This window comes from Polypterus senegalus, chromosome 2 (genome assembly GCF_016835505.1).
Source record: "Polypterus senegalus isolate Bchr_013 chromosome 2, ASM1683550v1, whole genome shotgun sequence".
NCBI lineage: Eukaryota > Metazoa > Chordata > Cladistia > Polypteriformes > Polypteridae > Polypterus > Polypterus senegalus.
The window spans coordinates 35,063,789-35,087,732 of record NC_053155.1 but is presented as its reverse complement, the minus strand read 5'-3'; the positions used below and the strand labels follow the sequence as shown (position 1 = coordinate 35,087,732).

General features: G+C 39.8%; 1 long non-coding RNA gene across 2 annotated transcripts in view; it reads right to left on the bottom strand.

The window, feature by feature from the left end:
• LOC120524202 overlaps positions 1 to 19,185 on the bottom strand; it is an 85,459-nt gene extending 66,274 nt beyond the window's left edge. For both annotated transcript variants that reach the window (XR_005632762.1, XR_005632763.1), the window contains exons 1-2: positions 19,105 to 19,185; positions 16,277 to 16,462 (exon numbers count right to left, since the gene is read on the bottom strand). This is a non-coding gene — a long non-coding RNA (uncharacterized LOC120524202). The remainder of the gene's footprint in view (positions 1 to 16,276; positions 16,463 to 19,104) is intronic.
• Between the last annotated feature and the right edge of the window lie 4,759 nt (positions 19,186 to 23,944).

The following is a 23,944-nucleotide window of genomic DNA, read 5'->3' as shown; positions in this document are numbered from 1 at the left end:
ATGATAAGGAATTTATACAAAATTTATTTGCATCCATTCCCAATCTGAACACTCATAAAGTTATAATGGCTGGGGACTTCAATTGTGTTCTAAATCCACTTTTAGATAGGACTTCCTCCACAGGGGAAGCATCTAACACCGCAAAGATAATTACAAAGTTTATAACTGATCACAACTTATCAGATCCCTGGAGGTTTTAAACCCAAATTCAAGAACATATTCTTTCTACTCACCAGTACATCATTGCTACTCAAGGATTGATTACTTCTTTATAGACAATAACTTCTTGCCTAAGATTAAATCTTGCAAATACGATGCTATTGTTATTTCTGACCATGCACCTATGATCTTGGAGCTAAAATTACTAAGCCCCATACACTCACCCGCAGATGGCCTCAACCCGCTTCTATTAGCTGAGAATTGTACTGAATTTATATCCAAACAAATCAAATTCTTTCTAGAGACAAATACATCCCCGAGATCTCTGCAGGAATACTCTGGGAAACTCTTAAGGCCTTCTTAAGAGGACAGATTATCTCATATCTTTCCCACAGAAATAAATCCGAAGCCAAGAAAGTAGCAGAGATAAAAAGCGAAATTACTAAAATAGATGAAGAACATGCCAGACTACCAAGCGAGACTCTACATAGGAGGAGGCAGGCTCTACATTCAGAATTAAACCTCTTGACAACTAAAGAAACTGAACAACTAATTTACAAATCCAGACATCATTACTATGAACATGGAGAGAAAGCTAATAAGCTTTTAGCTCAACAAATTCACAAGCAAGAAGTGCACTAACACGAACGGAGATATAATCGTCGAACACAAAAATATAATGCACACTTTCAGAGACTACTATAAATCCCTATATACTACTGAGTTTAAAGAAGACAATACACAATCTAATGCATTTCTGGATACATTACAGATACCACAAATAGACGCTTTTAGTGTGGAGGAACTTGATAAACCTCTGGCATTATCAGAATTACTAGATGCTATAAAGTCACTCCAAGGTGGGAAAGCAGCAGGCCCTGATGGCTACCCTGCAGAGTTTTACAAGAAATTCTCCGCTCAGCTAGCTCCCTCCTATTAGCAACATTTACAGAAGCCAGAGATAACCAATCTCTTCCACAAACCTTTGCCAAGCACTAATCACTGTTTTTCCAAAACAAAATAAGGACTTATTACAATGTGCATCATACAGACCAATTTCACTTCTGAATAACGACGTTAAAATACTCTCTAAAATCATAGCTAGAAGGATGGAGAAAGTGCTCCCCTCGTAATATCACAAGACCAAACTGGATTTATTAGGGGCCGACACTTATCTTCAAATCTTCGACGCCTGTTTAATGTAATATACTCACCAACTAAATCAAACACCCCAGAAATATTATTATCATTGGATGCAGAAAAAGCATTCGACATGATTGAATGGAAATACCTTTTACTACATTGGAGAAGTTTGGGTTTGGCCCAACATTTGTGCATGGATTAAATTACTGTATACTAACCCAGAAGCTTCAGTTTGCATCAACAACATTTGCTCAGACTACTTTAAACTAGAAGCGTGGCACTAGACAAGGATGCCCTTGTCACCGCTGTTGTTTGATTGCCATTGAACCACTGGCAATACATTGTCGAAATACTGATCAGATAAAGGGGATTAGCAGAGAAGGACTGGAACAGAAAATCTCATTATATGCAGATGACATGGTACTGTATATATCGGACCCAGAAAATTCTGTGCCTGCAGTCTTAGCAGCACTCACAGAATTTCAAAAGATCTCTGGTCTCAGAATTAATCTGAATAAAAGTGTACTCTTTCCAGTGAATTCTCAAGCATATAATATTAGATTAGACACCCTACCTTTTATCATTGCAGAACAGTTTAAATACCTAGGGTAAACATCACAAGTAAACATAAAGCTCTTATCAACAAAATTTCACGTCTGCATGGAAAAAATTAAACAAGACTTGCATAGATGGTCAACCCTTCATCTCACTCTAGCTGGAAGAATTAACACTGTTAAGATGAATATTCTTCCTAAGCTCCTTTTTATTTCAAAACATATACATTAATAAATATTCAGCAATTAGATTCAACAATAACCTCATTTATTTGGAATTCAAAACATCCACGCATCAAAAGAGCGACCCTACAAAGACAAAAGGCAGAAGGCGGCATGGCTCTACCTAACTTCCAGTTTTATTACTGGGCAGCAAATATACAGGCATAAGAACCTGGACACAAATAGAAGAACATACACAGGCTTGGACCGCAATAGAAGTAAAATCCTGCAGTACTTCTTTGTATTCCTTGCTCTGTGCTCCAATAAACACATGTTATCGGCAATATACTAATAACCCAATTGTGCTCCACTCACTTAGAATCTGGAACCAATGTAGAAAGCATTTTAAGATGGCACCTCTGCAAGAGAACCACCTCTTTCAACCTTCACAAACATATGCAGTTTTTAATATCTGGAAAAAATTTGGAATTAACTTGCTTAGAGATCTTTATATAGACAACGTCTTTGCATCCTATGAACAATTACATTCCAAATTTAACATTCCAGCTACACATTTCTTTCACTATCTTCAAATCAGGAACTTTGTTAAACAGAACCTTCCAGATTTTCCTCATCTTGCACCCTCATCCATGCTGGAAAAAATATTGCTCAATCTCAAGGACTCCATCTCTACAATATATAAAATCATTTTACAATCCCTCCTTTCAAAGATCCAAGAGGACACTGGGAAAAGATCTCTCAATTGATATATCAGAAAAGGAGTGGAAAGTAGCAATGCAGAAAATTCACTCGAGCTCCTTATGCGCAAAGAATACAATTATACAACTCAAAATTATATATCGAGCACATCTGTCTCACTAAAACTCTCAAAATGTTTCCAGGGCATGATCCAACCTGCGAACGTTGCAACCAAGCCCCAGCCTCACTGGGTCACATGTTCTGGGCCTGCACCAAATTAACATTATTCTGGACAAAATTTTTAATTACCTTTCAGACAGCCTTGGACTCACAATCCCTCCTAACCCATTAACAGCTGTGTTTGGGGTTCTTCCAGAGGGGCTTAAAGTGGAGAAAGACAAACAAATTGTGATTGCATTCACTACACTCTTGGCATGCAGACTTATTCTGATAAACTGGAAGAACCCAAACTCTCCTCTTTTAAGTCAGTGGGAAACCGATGTGTTATATTATTTGAAATTGGAAAAAATCAAATACTCAGTTAGAGGATCCGTACAGACTTTTTTCAAAATATGGCAGGATCTAAACAGTAATATTTTAAAATAAGTTCATAAAGCACAGAGAATTTATTAATTTAGGTATGTTTACAAGCCTTAAATTTAACGCCGTTTGGCTTGCTCTTTCTCTCAGGGGTGGGGATCGATCTGTTCTTAACTCAATTTTTCTTTTTGTAAAAACTTGATTGCTTTGAATGGATTGCAATAAAATTAATTGGAAAAAAAATGTAACTGATATGGTTGACCATTATTACAATGATGTCATTGTATCTTCATATTGTGTATTTGCATGTTCATGTACGTTGTTTTTGTGTCTTGGTTTCATGGGTGCTGCCATTTTCTGTATCTGGTCACAATGATTTTGGGTGGTTGTTAGGGCATGTGCCATGTTGTGGTGGTCTGCCTATACAGTGCCTTCAGAAAGTTTTCAGAGCCCTTTACTTTCTTTACATTTTGCTTCATTTTTCCTTCATTGAACAAGTCCTAATACCACAGAATGACAAGGCAAAAAAAGGATTTTAGGAATTGTTGCAAATTTATTAATAGTAAAAAATGAAATATCACATTGACACAAGTACTCATATGGAAGAAACCTCCAGAAGGACAACCACCAATGCAGCACTCCACTAATTTGGGCCTTATGGTAGAGTGGTCAGGCAACACATGAAAGCTTGCTTGGAGTTTGAAAAAAGGTACCATACAGTAAGATTTCTCAGACTATGAGAAACAAGTATTCTGTTCTGAAACAAGTTCTGAGTGTCACATTTGAAGGAAGCCATCACCTGTGTACCAGTGGTGGCAGCATCATGTGGTGGGGTTATTTTTTACTGGTAGGGACTGAGAGATTAGCCCGGGTTAAGGGAAAGCTGAATGGAGCAAAGTGCAGAGCTATCCTTAATATAAACCAGAATCAGACTATTCTAGACATCAGACTGGGCTGAAGGTTCACCATGAAAACAGGACAATGAACCCTAAGCACAATCAAAAAACACAGAAGTAGCTTAGGGACAACTCCCTGAATGTTCTTGAGTTGCCCAGCCAGAGCCTGGAGTTGAACCCAATCGAACACCTCTGGAGAGACTTCAATATAGCTGTCTTATTATGCCTTTTGTTAAAGGACACAAAAAATATTATTGTCTAGTAGAGAGCTCAGTCACGCAGTAAATAGTGTGCTGTGAGCATTCTAGTAACAGAAAGATATATATAAATCATCAATTTGACTAAAAATATGTATAAAACACAAGAAAATTATTCCAGGCATCATGTGTGGAATAAAGCGCTATATCAGCACCGACCCGGCACAGACTGACACCGGTGGCACGTGAAAATTAAACAAAAAGATGTATTTTCCTCAGCTGTGGGGCACATCTTCCCTGTGTCCCACAGGTCCTACACAGTCCCCAAAAACATACAAAAAGATAACACTAAAATACACACTTCTTCCTCCACTCCTCCCTGGCAGCTTTGTCCTCTTCCTCCTGACTCTGGCGCTTAGAGTAGTGGCTGCTGGCTCCTCTTATAGCCCACCCAGAAGTGCTCCAGGTGATGATTGACCTAATTCAGGCTGCACTTCCGGGTGTTGCTGCATCATAGCCCACAGGGACTCAGGAAGCCATGCAGCTCCCCTTGGCAGTAGCCACGGAGCCCAACAATTGTGGCCCCGATGCAACCCAGGGGGGCTGCCACCAAGCGTTCTGGGGGACTTAGTTTGCAGCCCATTGCTTTTCCCCCAGATTCAGGGCCAAAGGGGCGTCCTGGCTGGGCATGGGTCCCGGCCGTCAGCCACACATGCTTGTTTTCAAGTTCACGTTGGCCAATGAAGATGGTGAACTCCTTTTTTGCGCAGTTTAATGACACTGGAGAGTTTTGGAAAAGAAGAAGTCCAGAAGATTACTTGTGGATATTAATGTGGATTATCGAGAAATCATAGTTCTGGCTTAATCAGGTTACTCATCTTAACCTGACTAAGTAAGGGCAAGTAAACGCACTGATTGCCAGTGCCAAACTGAAGCTCAGATAAATTGGTGATGGTTGAATTTAAGAAGGCCTCTGGTTGAAAAATTCTGCTTCAATCCATTCTAACTAACTACCAAAAACAAAGGTCTGGTCTGTTGTTTCAGAGTTGCTATTTCATTCTAAACCTATAAAGAATGTGTGTGCATTGAGATAAACTGGTAGATGGCCTCCTTCTTTATCGAGTGTCCTCTGCCGCCTTTTTCATCTGTTCATTCCTGGAGTCTTCTGATGAGCAAAATAGCAAAGTTTAAGTTTGCATTCAGTTTTGAGCTATTGCTCCTAAAATTCATTTTGAATTTAATTTCTCGACGGCAAAACTCACCAAAATTAGATCTTGTGGTTTGTCACATTTTTTTTGGGGAGGAAAGTACTGTAATAAATATTACTCCTTAAGGGACACCACTCTCACTTCCCTTGGCAGCTCTCCAGCGCCGCCCCAAACTTTCTCACCTCCTTCCATGCCGCTCCACACAATATCATCGCACTTTCTGCCTGCACATTCAGTTCCATTCATTTCAGAGTAGATAACACCGTGGGTGACATCTTCTGCGCTCAGTTTTCACAACTCTGTCAGATGATTGCCAGCTTCTACAAAGCCGGGCCAATGGATTTCAGAAGCAGGAAAGTGCTTCCAAGTATTAGTCTCGCTCCATTTCTTTCAACATTCAGCACCATAATAAACTTCCATGCCTTTTCACGTGAACAAGAACAAGGCTACAGATGAGTTGAAAACATATGTGCTAATGGCATGGCGCTTGTATCAAAACACAATTTGTATTGCAAATTTGCTTGCAAATTCAGTTTCTCTCAAATTCATTTACTCTGCACTGCAGAAGTCCCATTCATCTCTCTTCATTTATCTGCTTTAGTTTCAAACACTTCAATAAATTTGAAAGTGATGTTAAAGATATTTAATTTGGAAAATGCTCGGTTCTTACACACTTTATGATTCATTTTTCAATTTTAACTGTTGTGGTCAAGTAGGGAATGGCAAGCAGGAGAGAATAAATGTATGGGCACCTACCTGGTTGTCTCCATTTAATTCTAGAAGGCTTTTCTTAATGTAAGAAATAAACAGGCGCTCTGTGGCACAACTATAAACAAATCAAAAGTTGTTTGCCTCTTAGGGCTTAAGCGTAAGGTTTTCTCTAAAGTATCTCACGAGGATGGAGCTACATCCTGTGTGGTGCTCTGATTACAGAATGACACCTCCTTCCTGTAGCCTCGGAATTTATAGGCAACAGACGAGAAGGGGCGGAGTCAGTTGCCCTCACTGGGCATCTTCTCACCGTTAAGGAGAAAAATGAAGAGGACATGATTAGCAGCAGCGCCCCCTTCTTGTCCCGGGCTGGTATTACGTACCCTAGATGAGCCCAAAAGGCGACCCTCTGACGCGCACGTGTGACAGCATATTAAAATATAACATACAATATCCACTTGATTTTCTACAGAATTAAAGCCTTTGTTAGTCTGTAAAAAATCACCTGCTGTTTAAATGATATTTTAAATCATGCTCAATTAAAAAGTGAACTTTAGCACCTTTCTATTTTAATTATTTTAAGATATAAAGCGGACATTTATACCTCTTCTGCATGGAGATACAAAGTCAACAGACTTACTGTAAAAAAAAAATCATGAAAGGAGCCTGCAACAAATTTCTTGCAGTTATTTGAAGCAGATTATTTATAATCTTTTACATATACTGATTTGTGTTGCGGCCTTAATGTTAATGTTAATTACATTTACTGGTTGTCTACATCTTGACTAAGTGCACCAAAAGAAAGATGGATGTGATTCTTGGACTGGGCTTTGCTTCAGAGCAGCTGGACGTCTCTGTTCAAAGTGGCTCAGGCTCTCAAGCATATCACCTTCTCGGTCACCAACTGACACCAGACATATGACACTGCTAAACATATCCTGCAAAACAGGGAGCAGCGTGTCACCATTAATCTAAAATGCAGAAGGCACCTGCTGGGTGACTGACTTACAGTCCCAGTAACTCTGGAAGCCCTAGAGAGCGGTAATGAAACAAATCTCTCCGAGAGCTTACTGCTTTACTTAGCCAAATCATATCAATCAAGAGCGATTATGTTGTATGGATTAGGACTACAACAACATTTTAGAATATTTTAGGGAAGCTATGAAAATAAGTGTTGTGGTGCTTCACTCTTCACTTCAGCAGTCATACACTGTAGATGGAGGGAATGGAATAAGCACAAGGTAGAGAATCCAGTTTACTGAAGATGAAGAGAAAAGAGAAAAATCATAATCCTCTAGTATGCTGCAAGAAAGGCAGAAAGAGGATGTGGTATGAAATATGTGGTAAAGATAATAAAGTTTGAATGATTAAATTATAAATCATTTTTATACAAAAAGGGAAACATACTCTAATCACTTGATTTCAATGAACACTCATTGTAAATGATCTGACAAAGCCAAATGTTAATGTATCGATTTTCTATTGTTGTAATGCTCTAGTGAAACCTTTTGCCATGTTTATAACTCACTGTATCAAGATTAGCTGTGATGAAGTCTAAGTGTCTATGCAGAAAATTAATCTTTAGCAGTTGCTGCACTTGAGAACATTAGAACAGTCTTGACGAGAACAGGCCCTTCAGCCAAACAAAGCTCGCCAGCCCTGTCCACTTATTTCTTTCAAAAGAACATCACGTCGAGTTTTGAAAGTCCCTAAAGTCCTACTGTCTACCACACTACTTGGTAGCTTATTCCAAGTGTCTATGGTTCTCTGCGTAAAGAAAATTTTCCTAATATCTGTTCACAATTTGCCCTTAACAAATTTCCAACTGTATCCCCGTGTTATTGATGAACTCAATTTAAAGTCATAGTCTCGATCCACTGGACTAATTCCCTTCATAATTTTAAACACTTCATTCATGTCACCTCTTAATCTCCATTTGCTTAAACTGTAAAGGCTCAGCTCTTTTAGTCTTTCCTTATAATTCATCCCCTGTAGCCCTGAAATCACCTAGTTGCTCTACTCTGGACTTTGATTTTTATATCACACCTCATTGCTTCTTATCCTCCGTTTAGGAGATAAACTTCCTTTTTGCACTTCTCTCAACTTTTCATCATATGGCCAAGGATTATCCAGAGCTCATTTGGCCCTAAAGAATGGATAAACCACTAGAAAAAGCAAAAAAAGAATGAGTCAGCCTTGCCATTCAAAAAGGGTCTGTCCAACATCAAAAGAGTTGTCACTGCATGGTCATGACTCATTTTCTTTCATTATTTCTAATTTTCTAAATTTCTATGATCCTAGCATTACAGCTACACACAGATTCATGCATGTGGTGTCATTAGTGTACAGCAGAAAAGCATTATGTACATCAATCCTACAATGTCAATATAAGAGAAAGCAGACCACTTTATGGGACACACACTCTAACCACAAACTCTGAAATTTTATACAAAGTCATCATTGACAGTTGTGCTATAATTTATAAAGATAGAATTCAAAATGGCGTTTCTTAGCTGGAGGTAATATGCTCATTCCGCGATGGATGGCTCATTTTGTCACCACCTAGGGGTCTTTCATAGCCTATAGCACACTAGACAGCTTGAACATTGACATGGCTGTGTCCATTGCAATCACAACACATTTCAAAAGTCACATCTTATTCTTGTTATTTTTTATTTTGCCTGATGTGATTGAGAATTAAATGCAGCACCCAAGGTCCCCCTGCTCAAGAAGGCACAACACTTTCTCCCGAACCTTCTCTGAATCATTTAGATGTTCACTGGCAAACTTAAGACTTGCCTGTACATGGGCCTTCCTGACCTTGCGTTCGGTGACTGTGATCCCTACTGCCTTCAGATCATTAACAAGATCTTCCCGTGTGGTTTTGGGCTGATCCCTCACCTTTCTCATGATCGTCCTCACCCCATGAGGCAAGATCTCGCATGGAGCTAAAGACCGAGGGCGATTGATGGTCATTTTATATTTCTTCAATTTCCAAATAATTGCACCAACAGTTGTCACCTTCTCAAAAAACTTCTTGCTGGTGGTCTTATAGCCCATTCCAGCCTTGTGCGGGTCTACAATCTTGTCCATGACGTCCTGTGACAGCTCTTTGATCCTGCCCATGGTGGTGGAGATTTTGAAAATGAAGAAATTGATTCTGTGGACAGGTGTACATTATACACGTAATGAATTGAGATCAGGAGTATCTGGAATTGATTGACTGTAATCACCAATCTGTGGGAGCCAGAATTCTGGCTGGGTTTTAGGGGATCAAATACTTATTTGACTCAATGACATGGAAATTAATGTACTGTATAACATTTACGTAATGTGTTTTTTCTGGATTTTTGGTTGATATAGTGCCTCTCTCCATTAAAATGAAACTACCATAAAAAGCAGAGACTGTTCATTTCTTTGTAAGTCAGCAAACTTATACATTCAGCAGGGGATCAAATAATTATTTCCTTCATTGTACCTAATGAGATGGTGAATGCAACAACGTGCAACATCTGCATAGCTTACTGCACTGAGAAATTAGTCACATCAAAAAAACAGGACAAATAATGGTCAGGTGAAATAAGCAAATCTACTGTAAATAATGTAATGGCATACACAGGACTGTTCCAGGAAACGGGGAACATCAGCTCACCCTTATTTCATTTTCATAAAACATCAACAGAATTTGAATAGACTGAAAAATTAAAGAATATAATGAGTAGGAAAATGTAGCTGACCAAAAGGGTTTAGAGGAATAATCGTCTTAACAGGCAAGAGGTTAAAACTAGAAGGAATAAAAAAGTCTGGCATCAGCTCCGAATTGAGGTTAATAAATCCTGTCCAAAAAGCAAAAGCCCTGGCTATCTAAGAAGTCTTTTGTTAAATAAATCACTTATAAGCAGTAAGTATATTTTATAGATATAATTCTTTATTGTCATTATGCATACACATAACAAAATTTTTGTTGGTAGGACTCAGCTTCAAGGCAGAATGCTTAAAATACACAATACACTATAAATAATAAAATAAACATAATAAGTATAAATAAATAAATTTGGATATGAAGCTCTTATAATTGCCATTTACTGCACCCTGGAAATTATTGTTTCTTGCATTTTACTTATCCGTAACGTTTTCTGGGTTACTGAATTTAATTTTAATGTTAGTTTTTTTAGATACGGTTAGTTTAATGTAGTGGAATTTATTTTGTACTTTCCCACTATGGAATTGTGTTGCTCTGGATGCTCATAGCCTTGGACATCTCAATCCTGTCGACCCAGAACATCGAAGGTCATGAAATGGGATGGACTAGGACAATGAGGACACAAATGACAAGGTATGGTGAAAAAGTGCAAAATTGCTTTTATTAAAACAATCCTGTCCTAAACAAAACTACACTGGAACCTTGGTTTGAGAGCATAATTCGTGCTCGCAGTCCAAAGCACTTGTATATCAAAGTGAACTTCCCCATAAGGAATAATGGAAACTCAGATGATTCATTCCACAACCCAAAACTATTCAAATAGAAACGATTAATACAAAATATAAAGTCAAAATACATAAAACAAATTAACCTGCATTTTACCTTTGAAAAGAATCATGGCTGGTGTGAGTGAGTTTCTAAACTCTTGTGGGATTCCATCCAACGGGACAACACACGGAAGAGCGTCCCAAAGCAATCGCAGTCTCCCAGCGCTGTAGCAAAAACGAAACGATTGTGGACATGCTATAAGCGCCTGCTATCGATGGGTGATACAAGGAACATTATATTAATTAAATATATATATATATATATAAATATTAATATTATTTTTTCTCCAGCCGCCTGGAGTTTTTTTTTTTGCTTTTTCTGTCCCCCCTGGCCATTGGACCTTCTCTTATTCGATGTTAATTAATGCTGATTTATTTTGTTTTTCTTATTGTGTCTTTTATTTTTCTATTCTTTATTATGTAAAGCACTTTGAGCTACTGTTTTTATGAAAATGTGCTATATAAATAAATGTTGTTGTTTTGTTGTATTATAAATGCGCAGGGCATAGTACTACTTGGCAACGACCCTGCCTGAGTGCTGTGTCTGTGTATAGGAGTGGCAGACCCCGCTACAATAAATAACCGCGCTGTTGTTGTTTCAAGCTGAATAAAGCTGGTGTTGTTAAAGTACTGAGACTCAGCTTCGTGTTTTGCGGTGCAAGACGGAGACTCGCACATCACAGCACACACGCGTGCGCACACACACACACACACACAGAGTCACAATGCTGTAGTAAACAATATACACTCGTACGGATGTTGACTATATGAGTGAGGCACGCCAACTCAGACGGAGAATCACGCGCGCGCGTGAGTGAGAGAGAGAGACACACACACACACACACATGTGTTCGCGGGAGAGAGAATAACCATCAGCTCAGTTTTGATCACATGACGCTCAGCAGACAAAGCATATCCATAATACTCATATTGCAAGATCTCGCTCGTTTATCAAGTGAAAATTTATTGAAAATTTTAGTTCGCCTTGCAAAACACTCGTAAACCAAGTTACTCACAAACCGAGATTCCACTGTATAGTGCAATATAATAAAGTCTTTAATAAATTATCCTTCAGAACAGTGTCATAGTAAGTAAATCTAAAACCACCAAATAAACCCAGAGTCAGAATTTCACCTTTCCTGTCTCTCTCACTGTCTCACTCTCACTTGTTTCACCCTGCTGACTCCTCAGGCTGGCTCAGCAGGTCAGAGACACCGGTGAATGCGGCCCTTAATTGACTCCTATCCCAGTCACCAGCCTACTCCTTTATCCTGCCTCCTTCCATCAGTGACCACAGGGACAGACCTTGGAACACTCCTGCCGCTCTTGCTCTTATGCTCAACAGGAGCGACATCCCCTATACTGCTGTTCTTCTGGCTCCACTGCGGGGCCTCCCAACTGATTCACTCCAGCCTGATTTTATACTCTTCTCATCTTTCTTTCCCTTAATTTCTTTTTCTTCCTAATTTTTCTCTCATTTCTTTCATTCCTTCCTGTTTTAACCTCCTTAGCATTACATTTTTTCTTGAAAAATGCCTCAAAAATTAAATATTTGTTAAATCTGATCTTGCTTCTGTAAAAGGAACAAAACACTAAAAGTACAAAGTCAGAATTGTAGAAAGTATAATAATGATACAAGTAATAATAATAATAATAATGAATAATAATAAAAAATAATGCTAATACTGTATATACAGTAAAAATGTGTTGTTTGTGCAGTATATCTTGAAGCACAGTGAAATAGACTGTCCAGCATCACAGTTGGGACAATAGTAACGTGATTCCTTACGGATTTTCTGTCCAGACTGATCAGCTTTTGTATGGCATACTGCACATGTGCAATTGACACTAACGTCACATTCGAATTCATCAGAATTACTTTTGATTTCACTGTCCGTTTCAGTTTCACTGCCTGCAGACAGCTCCACTTCGTCATCACTGCTCGTATCACTGTTAAGAGCTTGCAATACCTGGGCTGCTGAAAAACATTACGAGACGCCATTATGAGGCTAGGAGAAGACGTGTCTGCACCGTTATCTGGGTAACCTCTATCGTTTCCTGAGCAATGCTCGGCACTAACGTTGCTGGCACTTCTACAGTCTGAGTAATCCTCGGGCCTAACGCTAAGGAGGTTAAGCCCATTATACTGGAGATGGTAAGAACATCATGAACTCCTATATTGGACCATCTTCTAGAAAGAACTCTTTCTATGACACACTTCAGTCTTGATAGTCTGATTAACAACATTTTGGCTTTCTCATTTTCGATCACAAATGAAGGGGCCATAGCTTCAGTTTTATATTCTATGGGGAATTTAGACCCTCTTTTTCTGCAGTTGCTAGATTATTCTGATGTGTCTGCAAATTCTGTCTGATTTCAATATGTTCAACCTTTACCTAAACTTGCTATTTGTATATTAGATGATAATTTCTGCTATTTTTTTCCATCATAAAATTTCATGTCGAATTCAGAGACATCATGAAAATAAATGGAATTAAACTGAAACAAAGAAACTTTGTTGAATAAACAGAGAGAAAAAAGAAAAGGAAAAGAGAATTACAGTAACAAATAAAGAAACAGCCTAGAAGAGTAAAACAGATCTGCTAATAAAAGAAGGTGACGCCTATTTAATAACTTGCACCTGGGCAGAGATGAGCTACAATAATAATAACATAATTGAATAAAGAGACATTGCTGCACATGTGCAGTGGAATTTCCCTGAGTTGTGATTAATTTCCCTCTTCAGGCTGAAGTGTTGCCTAGTGGCTTAAGCATTAGACCGCAAATGTTGTTGGTTCAGATCCCACCACTGACTCATGAGTGTCTCTGGGCAAGTCTCGTACACTGACAGTGTTCAAAATTGTAATATCCTCTGTAGTGGTAGAAAAGGCAGTAGACAAAATACAGTACTGTCTGATGGCATCCTGCAAGCACAGTATTTGTAGCTGGATACAACTATGACCCCATATTGTCTGAGCTCTTGGACTTTAACATTGATGTGGCTGGCATGTTTCAAACAGAGCTTCATCACTCTGTAGTGGTAGAAAAGGCAGTAGACAAAATACAGTACTGTCTGTAACTGACAGTGTTGAAACTGTCCTATCAACCACTGATTCTCCTTATGTGCTGTGGGGGGGGGTGTTTACCTAGCTGCAACTATTAGGTGGCCCTGGCCCTGCCCCTTGAGGCTCTAAATAAAAGGGGTAAGCATAGTAGAAAGAAAACTAATACATATAGCATCACACAAGTTTAGTAATTAATAAACCAAAGTTTATAAATCACAGAACAAACAAAATCAAAAACATAATTATTAATACAATATTTGAAAGTAGTACTCAAAAGACAGCAAAAACAAGCTTGAGGAGTCCAGTCTTTGTCTCAGGCCACTGGATAGCTCCATGTCTCGTAACCATATAGCAAGACAGGAAGCACCAGGACTCTAAAGACTTGGACCTCCATCCTTTTGCATAGATATCGGGAGCACCACACACCCCTTTCCAGCAACCTCATGACCCCCTATGCTCTCCCAATCCATCTACTGACTTCATAGGAATTGTCACCAAAGACATGAATGCTACTGCCAAGGTAAGTAAACCTCTCGACGAGGTTGACACTCTCAGTCTCTCAAGCGCCCCGATCAGAGCCTCCATTGACTCCGCGAAGATCACAGCATTGTCAGCAAAGTCAAGATCTGTGAATCTTTCTTCACCAACAGATGCCCCACATCTGCTGGAACCCACGACCTTGCCCAACACCCAGTCATACAAGTATTGAACAGAGTAGGACCAAGAACACACCCCTGATGAACCCCAGAATCAACTGGGAAAAACACAGAGGTTCTGCCTCCACTCTGCACAGCACTCACAGTACCAGTGTACAGGCCGGCCATGATATTCAGCAACCTCGATGGGATCCCGTGAATCCTCAGGATGTCCCACAGGGCAGCTCGATCAACTGAGTCGAACGCTTTACGGAAATCGACAAAGGCTGCAAAGAAACTCTAACTGGGGTGAAGACTGGTAAAAACTAATTAGTTTTGAGGCCTGCTCCCCCCATTTTGCTATTTTTGTGCTGCCACAATCACAACAGGAGGACATTAAAGCTCCACTGTTGACTGTGGCCCGGAGAAAACTGCTTTGTCTGAGATTGAGCATGCTGTAAAAATAAAGAAGCCATTGAATTGCCACAAATGTGGCTATATAAAATTCAAACTAATTACATGCTGTAAACACAAAACCTATATGCATACTGACATACTGAGACATAACTTCTAATTTCGAAGTTAATACAGTATATTGGTCAGCAAGGTGCATAATTGCAAATACAAGCTCTGTTTTTGACTCACCCAATAACCCTGAATAATTTAATCTGTTCAACTACAGAACCCAGTGCACAACTGTGAAAATGGAGGAATACAATAAGATGACAGATTTCAAACACAATACCTACAGTATACTCCTATCTGGTGACAGGTGGGTGTACATTAGAGGCAGTTTAAGGGTACTGGTAATCGTAATTATCCATTGAACCAGGGGTTGGCGCTGTGGTCTAGTGTCTTCTCCTTTCCTCCAACTGCAGAACAGAAGACTGAAAACCGTTCCACTGCTGACACCACTTCCGCTAACCGCCCTACTGGACCTGTCTTTCCTGCTGAGTTACTATATAAACCCGGAACTAGCCATCTTGCTGCAGTTCAGTTCTGAGCTCCTGTCTGCTGCGTGTTTTATAATTTTCAATTTTTTCAATTGTACAGGGTCACCAAGGATGTGCCCCAACTATTTAATACCATTGGGTTTTCTCTATCACAATGGAAAAAAGTTATTCTTTTCAAGCAGGTAGCATGGTCCCCTAATTTTGAAGAAGACGAATTGCAAGAAATAAGACTAGAGTTCCCACTCCCACCCACCTCTCACTCAAACCTGTTTAAGCCCTTTACTGCTGTCACACACTGTAGAAACCTGTACACCACTGGACCGCCATGAAGGGCGCTATACAGTCTACACAATGGCATGTTAAAAGCAAATTACATACATTAATATAGTGTCTGGAGACAAATGGTCTTAACAAATAGACACAGCCCCATAGCAGCTAAGATGCCACACTGTAAAGATCTATGTTAATAATTGTAGAAGTTCAGCCCTCAAACACAGACAGACACCAAATGTCCAAAAACACACAAGTTTATTTCCTTCTCTTGCCTTTATACCACCACACAATGCATTAACAGCCACACTTGCTCACAGTCCCTTCTTTCCTTTCAAATCTTTTGCTGCCTCTACTCCTCTCCTCGCAAGCTCCGTCCTCTTCCTCCCGACTCCGGCTCCCCAACCGGAGTGAGGCGGCCCCTTTTATAACACCCCGGAGGTACTCCAGGTGTTCCTATGAACTGGGGGGGCTGAACGCACCCCTAAAAAACACGGACACTCCTCCAAAACCCCCTCTTAAATGCTGATACAATGGGAATAAATACAGTTTACCTCCTCTTTGCTCCCTTATTTGCTGGACTGGTGCTGCTGCTCTGTTGTGTGATATACTTCTCGTGTGGTGCTTCACATACTTAAAAGCATGAACAGCACCTGTCCTTTAGGATCTTTGCTTTGTCTCTCTCTCCTCCTCTAGATATCCTCTGCTCCTGTTGGGGGTCCCGTTCCTGACGTGCACCCCTATAAAGAGGAAGATATTTTAGCATTCTTTTTAAATTGAGAGACAGAACTGTCACCTCTTTCTTCACAAGAAGCATGTTTTAACTTCTGAAAGAGACATATGATCGTTTGCAGTGTTTGAATAAAGTTCCTGTCTCTACAATCTCCTGTGTTTCTGTGCAAATCTATGACCCAAGCCTGACACTCCGTAATGACCTTCCGGAAGCACTTCCTGGTGTCCAAAGCTCTATAATTATCAGGGTTGTGCTTCTAAGCTCTGATCCCGTGGCCCCCATGTGGACCAGGGCAGCTGCCCTCTCATGGCCCGGCAGGGCAGGATCCCCAGCCATCCTTCACATAATATAGTAACATACAAAATACTGACTCCAAGGAAGTTTTCACATTTTATTGTCTTATGGATCTGAATTTCATTGGCTTTAATTTTGCTTCTTTTGTCACTGATCAACAGATAAAAGACTCCTTAATTTTAAAGTGAAAGCAGACCTCCGCAAAGTGATCTCAGTAATCACAGATATAAAACACAAACTAATCGATCACATACAGTAAGTATTTACTAGCTTCAAGTCATTATTTAATCAGTGCACCTTTGGCATCCATGACAGCCTTGAGTCTGTGTACACAAGTCTTTCTCTCTATCAGCTTTGCACATCTCCACACTAACATTTTTTCCAACAATTCTTCTTGGCGTAACTGTTCATACTCTATCAGGCTGCATGGAAATCGTGAGGGAACAACCCTTTTTTTCAAGTCTAGCCATGAATTCTCATTAGGGTTAACATCTGGTCTTTGACTCGGCTCCGCCAGGACATTAACATTGTAGTTTTTAAGTAATTCCTGTGCAGCTTTGGTTATTGTCTTGCTGGAAAACAAATCTTCTCCCAAGATGCAGGTTTCTTCCAAGCTGAATTTTACCCATTCATTTTACCTTCTGTCCTCACAAGCCTTGAAGGGCCGGCTGTTAAGAAGCATCCCCAGAACATGATGCTGTCAACGCCATGCTTCACAGTAGGGATGGTATGCTTTTGATAATGTGGCTTTCTCCAAAAGCCACATTATCAAAATGAATGGTGTTCATTGTGATGGCAAAAAAGATCAGTTTTGGTTTCATTAAACTATAGAACATCTTAAAAGATGAGTCTGCTATGTACCTTCTGGCAAATTCTCTGTGTATTTTATTGTGTTCAATAGTGGCTTTCTCTTTGCCACTATACCATTAACTACAACTGGTGAACCAATAGTTGTTGTCTGCACAGTTTCTCCAATGTGAGTCACTGTAGCTTGCAACTCCTTCAGAGGTCTCATAACTCAGTTTTTGTGAATGGCTGCTCTCAACAGATTTACAGCTGTGCAATAATTTTCCATTTCTCAATGACTTGTTTAACTGGATATTCAGTGACCTGTAGATTTGCATGACTCCGTCCCCTGACTTGTGCTTTTAAGTCTCCTATTTACAGAGTTACTTGAAGTGTTCTTTTGTCTTTATTGTGTAGGTTAGGAGACCATACTGACTCACTACAAGTGGTCTCCATTGAGCTCCAATTGGCGGCACCAGTGATGATTTAGGAGTGCCATGTTAAAAGGGGTGAACACTTATGCCATCAGTTATTTTGTGTTTTATATATGTGTAATTAATTTAGATCACTTTGACATTAAAGAGTCCTTCTCTATTAATGAGTGCCAAAAATGACAAATTAAATCCACTCAGATTCAATGTTCCAAGGGGGTGAATACTTTTTATAGGCTCTGTATAAAGCTCTTAGTTAAAGCCTCACTTGTGCAGTTTATTGTAGACACTTAAGTTCTGCTATAATAATAATAATAATAATAATAATAATAATAATAATAATAATAATAATAATAACACATTTTATATATATAGCACCTATGACTAGCACTATATTAAGTAGCAGCACTGCATATTAAGAGCAAGCACTTTATCCATAGTCATATCTGGAACTAAATTCTTTTTTTTTAACCAGGTGGTGTAGCCCTCTAGTGGCTAAGATGTAAAATGTTGGGTTAAAACCCCATGTTGTACTCATCATGTGATTGTGAGTGAGCCATCCTTCAGGTTTTATACTGTAGAAATGCCAAGATCCTTGTGACTTTTAAGGAAGAATGAAAGTGTAACCAGTAGGGGGTGCCTCTGAGCCCCAAACCATAGATACAATGTCACCCAACCCAACTCCAGGTTCAAATAAAGGTTTTTTTTTTAATTTGTCACCAACTTTTAAAAGGGAATACAGCTAATAAATATGCACCACAATGCTCTTCTACTCCTTCTGCTCTCCTGGTGAGTGCCATTCACTGCTTCCTCACCAAGGAGATGTGGCAGGCTTCTTTTAGACTAGACCAGGGACTACTTCCAGTCTTACAGCAGTGGTTATCCAGAGCACTTCTGGGTCATATGGAAAGCAGGGCATGTTTTTCCTGGCAGCACCCAAGGACCCCGACTGGGATGCTCTACTACATTCCTACTCTTATGCAACCCTGTAGGAATCCTAACTGGGACTATCCTGGATGGACATTGCCACCTATAATGTGGAGGAATGAACTGCATCTGGCATCTATGTTTGCCCAGTCCATCCATTAGCTTTTTACCCCAACTGAGATAAGGATCATTAAACATGCTGGCCACGTACCTCCCATGCTGTCCTTTAATTATGGCCTCCTGGCTGGGTAAGGAATAACTGTCCATCCCATTCGGGGTGCTAGTCCATTCATCTTGGTGCTTCAAAAGAAAGAAAGAAAGAAACTCAGTATAGCTGTGCCATAAACTAGACGTTTTGTTTCTGTCTCTTGGGCACCATCTGGAAATCTCTAAATTTCCAAGTAATCTTGATCCCAAGGGTTGAGAATTATCCTTTAAGATAAGCTGGTTAATATTCCAAAAATGAGGCCATCCAAAATTTTCTGGCACGACCACACATTCACTTAGAATTTTAAAATTCAGGAACGTTTTCAACAAAGCACATACAAAAGGATTAGCTCTAAATTTCAATGTTCTTCCATACTGTAAAGAAATGTTGTTTCCAGCACTCTCCTCCCTCTCCCCCAGACTGCTGCCAAATAGGTCCAAGTCATTAGGAGTGAGGCGCGGTCGTAGAGAGCTGACAGTTTGATCCACACCAGGACCTCATTGTGAACTTCACCAAATGACTAACATTAATATATACTACTCATATAAAGCTATACTGATAGTGTGATGTAAAAAAAAGAAAAAATAGAGCTTTGAAATGTTTTCATTTTTTTCTTTTCTTTGTTTTTAAAACACACCATATTGCCCAAATGTAAAAATCACTGTCAGTGCTATTCAAAGCAGGGACATAGCAGCAATGGAGATGACATAAATAGTGGTCAGTAATACAGTTTAGACCAGGGGTCCCCAACTCCAGTCCTGGACGTCCCAAGTGGCTGTAGGTTTTCATTGTAACTCTTTTCTTAATTAGTGACTCATTATTGCTCCTAATTAACTTCTTTTAAATTAATTTTAATTGAATTGTTTTTTAAATTTTCTTCCCCTGAATTTCTTCATCATTCCTCTGAATTGTTTAATTTATTTCCTTAAATGGCACCCAAACAGAAATGAAATGTGAAGTGAGTGAGCCAGTAGAAGACCACCTAAGACAGGGGCTCAAACTCCAACCAATTTCACTCCAACCAGTTGCTTAATTAGGTGCTGAGTCTTGTCGTTAATTAAACCTTTAAATTCATAGCTTGTTGCTGCTCTCATTGTGTAATAGCAGACATTTCCTACATTGTTGATTTTTACTTTTCTAAGAGCACTTTTCAAATATTTTGGGAACCTGAGCGGATCGACATTCCTGAGCCCTTCACCTTTTTTATTTTCAGATATTGTATTATGGTCACAGCTTTCTGGTCATGTTTTGCCTCATTTTGTGTCTTACTATTGTTTAGTATTGTACTTTAAGAACAAGTCAGTTAAAATTAATTCAAAAGAAGTTAATTAGCAGCAAAAACAGGTCACTAATTAAGAAAAGGGTTAGAATGAAAACCTGCAGCCATGGTGGTAACTAAAAACACCTGCCAATTGCTATTGTTGAGAAAGGTTGCTGAAACAATATTGTCAGCCTTTTACTGGCTCATCTAGGGCAGGAATCCAGGGGAAGGAAACAGGACTAACACACCCATTGAATAATTTACTCAGCCTCATGTGGCCAGAGTGTGTAGGCAGTCCCTGGATGATGAAGGCTTCGATATCATTGACGGGCCTGCACGTCCTCCAGCTCTTCTGGTATCTCCTCTATGCTCTTAAGACTATCCTAGGAGACACAGCCATCCTTCTTGTGATGTCACATATGAATGTTCCATCCTGTAAATGCTGGACTACCTGTGCAACCTGAAGAAAGAAAGAAAGAAAGAAAGAAAGAAAGAAAGAAACTCAGTATAGCTGTGCCATAAACTAGAAGTTTTGATTCTGTCTCTTGGCTGCAGGTACTGCCACATGCTACCAGTAGCTACATGGACACTAGCAAAATGCAAAACTAGAGAAGAATCAGTCAGGAAGGATAAGGAGAGGGCAATTGTCTGTGGCCACCACCTGCAAAACCATTCCATTTTTGGGGGTTGTCTTATATATAGGATGGTCCAGATGTAATTATGCAATTTTCATTACGCTATAACTTATTAAGTTTATTACATAGAAAATCACCTGAAAAATCCCGGAGCATCGAGAAGTGTCCGAACTGACGACATGAAGATTCGTCTTTGCGCCAAACTGGAATCGTCCCCGTATAAATCAAAGTCATCCATATATGTATGTATGTATGTACTAGGGGGTTCCCTCCGCTTGCTTTACTCGCCAATCCCTCCTTGCCTGCACTACATGCAAGCCCGCAAGCCACTTCACGTCTCTGACGCTTGCGTTGTGAAGAGGGGGGCTGAACTCACCCCCAAGGAGATGCGGTTGCTCATGCGAAACCCCCTCTTAAACAGTGATACAATGGGAGACAAATTCAGTTTTTTTTTTTTACCTCCTCTTTGTTCGATCAGCTGCTGGCTTGTTGTTGCTGCTGCCATGCCGCGTGATCTGCATCTCGTGCGGCTTTTCGAACATTTAAAAGCCTGTACAGCAGATGTCCTACGGCTTGTCTTTTATTTCCGGCCCTGGGCGTGGTTAAATCTCTTGGCACAAAGTCTTGCGGGAAGTGAGTTCTTGATATTTTTTAGTTTATAATTTAAAAACAGAACATGAATCTGAAAATTTAACAACATCACATTAAAGTTCAATACATTCTGAAAAGAATGATACTAAACATATATTTGCAGCTTTTAAAATAAGCCCCATTTAAAGCATGACAAAAAAGTGACATAAGAACATCACATAAAATCATTGCAGTACATACATATATAAACGCCTATATGCGGAAGTGTGAGGCTATAGCCTAAAGCTCAATGAAAGTGACTCTGCTGCCAAAGTGAAACCACCGAGAAAAGAGAGAAGTTCCCTTAGCACTAATACACAAGCGAGGTGAGCACACCGAAGGTTTTGTTTTACCGAGGAGTGAGAAGCCCGCTTAGCCGCTGATAGACAACAGACGTGAAGATGTCAGCAAAGTCAAACCGCCAGAAAGAGAACTTCTCTTAACCACTAATGCACAACCGATATGATTGATTGGTTAAAGTGCCAGAATCCATGGTTTCTGCGACCCTAGGCTTTTTACAGCACAGGCGTACACAGATAGTACTGTATATATATATACATATATATACTAGTTCAGTCATATATACGAGAGAAAACAAAAATAAGTGAAGATGAATATGTACAGTATTTACAACAGCTTTAAATAAAGGTAATGAAAAAATAACATAAACAAACAATCAGACAACTCTTCTTCTTCCTCCTTCTCCCAGGACAGCTCATGACCTTCCACCTTTGTCGCTTCAATCCAGGCCAAAGCCTTTCTATTAATTGGGTGTCTTGTTCACGTTCAGGTGTGTTGCTGCCAGCAGCTTACGCGCCTCCATTTTCAGCTGGTTACTCTGCCATGACTTACATGGTCAAATGGACGTCCTTCACTGGGATGGCACAAAGTAACGCCAGGAAGTCAACGTGCTGGTGCTCAAGAGTTAAGCGAGTGACAGGCCTTCTCACTTACGTTAAACTGCTAGCAATGTTTCCACCCATGGCGTTCCTCCATAATACCACCGCAGCTGTTTTCTCCTGAAGCCTTGTCACATACTATACAGGTGTGTGCACTTTTCATAACTAAACTATATAGAAATAAAACAGCTATAGTCAGTTATGACACTCTCAATAAATGTTCTGTGACATGGCCAATCATAATGAATTCCACATGATATTGTGAAACGGTATTAAACATTTATGTATACTAGTAGACGATGGCACTGACCAGAAAGCAGGAGACAGAGCTGGAGGTAGCAGAGTTAAAGATGTTAAGATTTGCACTTGGTGTGACAAGGATGGACAGGATTAGAAATGAGGACATTAAAGGGTCAGCTCAGGTTGAACAGTTGGGAGACAAAGTCAGAGAGACAAGATTGCGTTGGTTTGGACATGTGCAGAGGAGAGATGCTGGGTGGATTGGGAGAAAGATGCTAAGGATAGAGCTGCCAGGTAAGAGGAAAAGAGGAAGGCCTAAGAGGAGGTTTATGGATGTGGTGAGAGAGGACATGCAGGTTATTTGTGTAACAGAACAAGATGCAGAGGACAGAAAAATATGGAAGAAGATGTTCCGCTGTGGCGACCCCTAATGGGAGCAGCCGGAAGAAGAAGTACATTTATCTACATTCTATCATCACTGCTATTTGTGTATATGACTCAGAGTTACGAAAATATCTAATAAAGAAAATTGTCATAACAAACTCTTCAGTGCAAGCCTAGGGAATTTAAAGTTCTCCAACTTTCAAGCCAGCTAAGTCTCCTAACTTTCCTGAACGTTATGCCACATGTAGAGTTTCTTACTTGTCTATACTTGCCATGAACAATTTAAGGTCTTTGAGGCAGAGTCTATCTGAGAAGCATTGAGCGCAAGTTAGGAACCAACCCTGGCCAGGAAACTAGTCCTTTATCCCCACATTCACTCATATAGTGCTGGCTTGAAGTTACCTATTAGACAAACTAGCAAATCTCTGATGGCCAAGAGGATAACCAGAGAACGCAGATAAGAAAGAGAGAACGTATAAAATTCACACAGTGGAGGAAATGGAATTATCATTCAAAGCCAGTCTTCTGGAACTGAACAACCTTAATGCTGGCAAAATAAGGACACAAAACACCATCAAAGGTTTGGGGGATCCCCCGTATACTGTTGCACAAGGAAAAGGAAATGACATCTTCAAAACGGAACTGAGAAAAACAAAATGGAGGCAGTATATATAGTTGGCTGCAGGAAGTGATGTCATCTGGAACCGGAAGTGACATCAGGAAGAGGTGGGGTCCTGAGGGTTGGAAGAGGAAGTGATGTCATTACTGTAGATTCTTCAGTTGCTCTGCAGGGA